The sequence below is a fragment of the Palaemon carinicauda genome, chromosome 13 (assembly GCF_036898095.1).
Source record: "Palaemon carinicauda isolate YSFRI2023 chromosome 13, ASM3689809v2, whole genome shotgun sequence".
NCBI classification, from domain to species: Eukaryota; Metazoa; Arthropoda; class Malacostraca; order Decapoda; family Palaemonidae; genus Palaemon; species Palaemon carinicauda.
This window is the reverse complement of record NC_090737.1, coordinates 117,641,833-117,646,832: the sequence shown is the minus strand read 5'-3', so window position 1 is coordinate 117,646,832 and position 5,000 is coordinate 117,641,833. Positions and strand designations below refer to the sequence as shown.

General features: G+C 28.2%; 1 protein-coding gene across 1 annotated transcript in view; it reads left to right on the top strand.

The window, feature by feature from the left end:
• The window catches only part of LOC137652035 (uncharacterized), a 59,181-nt gene that overhangs the window by 37,453 nt on the left and 16,728 nt on the right, over positions 1 to 5,000 (top strand). The window lies entirely within an intron of this gene.

Below are 5,000 nucleotides of genomic sequence, written 5' to 3'. Positions count from 1 at the left end.
TTTCCTCAAAAAGTTATTCTTTCTTCCTCTGTTGTTGATGTATACCTTTGAATGATTTTCCTTATATACTTTTTATTCTGTTTGATAATCAATCCTGCCATTCTAACGCTGATACCATAAAATTATTTTGTTACTTGTATAATATTTATTAACAAGAAAACCCACTTACTTTTGTGTGTTCCTTTCATGTCCTCTTGAGCAAAAGACATGGCCCTCATATCACTTTATATAAGAGACCCTAGTTCTTCTAATATAACTCAATCCTATTATATCCTATTATATATATCTATATATATATATACATATATATATATATATATATATATATATATATATATATATATATATATATATATATATATATACATATATATATATATATATATATATATATATATATATATATATATATATATATATATATATATATATATATAGATATATAGTATATATATACATATATATATATATATATATATATATATATATATATATATATATATATATATATATATATATATATATATATATATATATGTATTGTTTTGTGAGTAGAAAGGAATTTAAAAACCCTTTTTTTACGAACAATAAATCATTATCATGTCTATGGAATTCTTCTCTCTGTTTGTGAGGTTTTCATCTTCATACCTTATCCCCATAGTTTAAAAATAAAGGCAAATAACATAATTTTCAACTAAAAAATTAGATATTTGTCATATGTAAACTATAAATTAGTCGCAATTAAAAACATAAAGGTCTTTAAAATCTAAAGATAAAATTGGAACTGAAAAACAAATGACAGCTATATTAATCGTAAATAAAAGCATAATAGACTTACAAAAGTAATAGCTGTAACTTGATCGATATTAGAAATGAGTTAATAAGAAAGAATCGACATCGTTAGCATGTTGTTGGCAAATTCATCCAGTAGGCTTATCGGTATTTCATTATAATCAATTTGTACAAATTTTAATTGGTCTTTTGAATTTAATTGTACATGTAACAAGGCAAACTTTATAGAAGTTAGATATTTATCACTGGCTTATGATTGGCTAACAACTTATTTACTTCAGTCATGAATATATTTTAGTTAAATTTGGGGTTTTTAATTCTATGGAAGTGTTCTAACTAGATGGTCTTTCAATAGTATGATCTGCTCAATATATATTTTTGTAATACATATTATTCGTATTTTACATATAACCACCATAACTTAAAGCCACCACAAAAAGAAGAAGAATAGTACTAATAGAATTGAACAATTTTGATGCATTAATTATAAAAAGTACTACCATGAGAGTATGTTTTAGTAATCACACACTTCTCCAAATTTGAATAGAATCAAAGTGTTTCTACTTCTTGTCAAAATATGACATCAAAAAGTACCTTGTTCCATTCATGTGAATGACTCTGTTCAATTGGAAAAGGATGATAGATTGATACTTATGTAGCAATGTGTGTCATGTATAAATTAAGTAGACCATTTTTGCCTATTTTCAAAGCAAAATGACGTCATGGAAGGTTCCAGAATGCAAGGAGTAAAGAGCTCTACATCTTTTTTTTTTCTTTTCTTTTTTCATGGCCAATAGATGGCGCTAGCAGTCAAGTACTCATTATAATTTGTATTACTTTATTTCCCTTTCTATTTGAGCATAAAAATTGCTATATAGCAGAAGCACGTGATCTTGATGTTCCTTGTTGTATGGCCACAACTTAATTATTAGGAAATTACAAATTTCTTAATAAATGTAATAGAAATATCTATTCAGGAAACAACCGTAAGTTCAATTACATATGGGGATCAGGGGGGTCGCCAGAAATGCCACATTTACTAAAATCGGTGAGACAAACAAGTAATTAAACAGTTATTTGGTCTAATTTTCAGTTACCTTTTCATTGACCATAAAAATGGATAACATGTTTTATAGTTAAACACCTATTGTTGGTAAAACTACGTAGAATAACAGTATCATTACATCCCGAAATGCATAATAACATAGACCCCCTTTTAGCTCCCTCCCTTACACCATAATGAGTTTTACTTTACCACCAATAGATGGCATCAGGGGCACCTTGTCCCAACTAATATAATCTGTTATTTGACGAGCACGTGTGTCAAAAATTGTGGTAGGACGGTAGAGGCTACAGAATAGGTAGTTGGTAAATTTTCCAATGATCGTTTCCTTATTATGAAAGAATATTTTTATCAGAAAATGGTGTGAAATTTTCATACACATCGGAAGCAACATAAGTTTACCTTTAAAAGTGTTTAGTATTCCATTTCTTTTCCAGAACACATGGATAATGAGTCATGCCCCTGTACAATTGACCAATGTAACAATCGTCAGCATAGTTAAGCTTGGTGGGACGAGTTTGGGGCAGCGGTGCCAAATAGACTTTTCCTGAATGGAGAATATCATTATTCATTATAGATTCAAATAATTTAAGGGGTAATAGTTATATGCCAGAAGGTGCTTGACTATGGTGTAATTTGATGTTCTTATAACAATCGTAATCAACTTAGAAAAATCGGCTAATGACAAAGAAAATTGTCACATTTGTGTGTCTTCGCCAACCCCTGACTGTGTTACGTCATCCATCTGCGAATTTTTTTGTTAATAAGGGTGTTCCAGAGTGTAAATCATCTATGAAATAAACCTCATCATCATTTCTTTAGTAAATGTATGCATGACAGTGATACTCTTTCTTGGTTCAATATAGCTTAAATTAATCCATGAACTATGGTAATAAGGGCATTCCAGAGTGTAAATCAATTATAAAATAAACTTTATCATTATTTCCTTATTAAATGTATGCATGTCAGTAACGCTGTTTCTTGGTTCAATATAGTTTAAAAGGACCCATATATATATATATATATATATATAATATATATATATATATATATATATATATATATATATATATATATATATATATTTATACAGTATAAACATATATATATATATATATATATATATATATATATATATATATATATATATATATATATATATATATATATATATATATATATATACATATACATATATATATATATATATATATATATATATATATATATATATATATATATATATATATATATAAAACATCAATGTTTTCCTTTACCAGTGATGGGCACGGTCTTCCCAGGTCAATAATAGGTCAATCGTGAATATAAGACTGCTGATTAGGAAATATCGATGAGAGAGAGAGAGAGAGAGAGAGAGAGAGAGAGAGAGAGAGAGAGAGAGAGAGAGAGAGAGAGAGAGAGAGAGAGAGAGAGCACCTGCAAGATACAGATGTTGATAATCTCTGCAGATTAATAAAAAAGGGCAGAGTATACATTTTATATAGGTGAAGTGTGTATGTTGTATTAAGCTATCAAAGTTATATGACAATTATTTATCAACATTCATTTTCATTAGTGTGAATACTGATCGCGTTGTTTTTAAGGAATTTGATGCTGGGCATAGAGTTGAAGATGATAGGTTGCAGAGACGGAAATGTAAGCATATATGGTTATGACTCCGGGATTAATTACAATATAAATGAAGTTTTGCTTTATAAAATGTTTGTTTCAAAGGAAGGGTTTCTTCTGTAATGATATCAAGGTAAGTTTAAATCATTGCCAATAAATTGCAAGAAATGTTTCCCTTTTTATAAAATTTTCTTTATTCTATGGAAATATTTACAAAAAGAATAGGTTGTTGGATGTCGAGAAAGATTAATCGAGATTTTTTCAGAGTACTAAAAACTTTTGAATGAAGATAATATGATGCATACAAAGTTTATGATATTATGCATTGTTTGTGTCTAAAAATTCAAGATAAAGACACGTTGGATGGTCAATAAAACTCCAGGTATATGTATATATATATATATATATATATATTATATATATATATATATATATATATATATATATATATATATATATATATATATATATATATATATATATATATATGTATTATAGCCACGAAAGGAAAAATGAAAAAGACTTGATTGGAGTTAGTACTTTCATCCACTTAGGACATTATCAAACTCAGCAATGAGATTACATATTCTTCTTCTTCTTGGGGTATTAAAGCCAACGCTTGTTGTTGGCACGGGCCTTTCCCTTGGTTGGCCTGTAGGGAGAATACATATACAAAGACATCGTATTTATACTGGAGAAGGGGATCCAACAGCTGTCAGTTTCTTAATAATTCCGGAGAAGTCAGATTTTAGATAAAAGAATAATACTGGATTAACGGAAAACAGACCTGGGCTTAGATTCAAATTTCTACCTTGAGTACAGGAGATTAAAAATGATTCAACAATATTCCTTTAGAAATAGTCATTTACATGGATTACTTTTTCCGTCTTTGACCAACCAATTCTGTGACTTGACCCTAACCAGTGGGAGGCCAAGGCATTATTAAGAGAACCCCTGGAGACGGCCACCTGATGTTGTTTTAATCTGACTGGTATACTTTTTGATGTTTGGCCAACATAAAATAGGTTACACTCTGAACAAGGAATGCTATACAATACATTATTATCATTTCCAGAACTATTCTTAATTAACATGTTTTTTAATGTACAATTATATTTAAACACCACAGCTATGTATAGTTTTTTCAAAAGTGGTATAACATCTAAAAAACAAACATGAAATGGCAAACAAATCATATTATTAATTGTTTCCTTTCTCTCTAATTGGACACTATAAAATGTTTTCTTAGCCTTATTCATACATTTTTCTAAGAAATATTTAGGATAACAAAGATCTGTTGCAATTTTTTCTATTTTAGTGAACTCCTCCTCAATGTAATCTGGGCTACAAATTCTCAATGCCCTAAGGTACATGGAGGAAAAAACTGAATGCTTAATATTTTTAGAGTGACTGGAGTGAAATGTATATATGAAAAATTATTTGTAGGCTTTCTATATATGGAAAAACTTAAATTTATCTGTTTCTCTAACTATTAAAACATCTAAAAATGGGATAC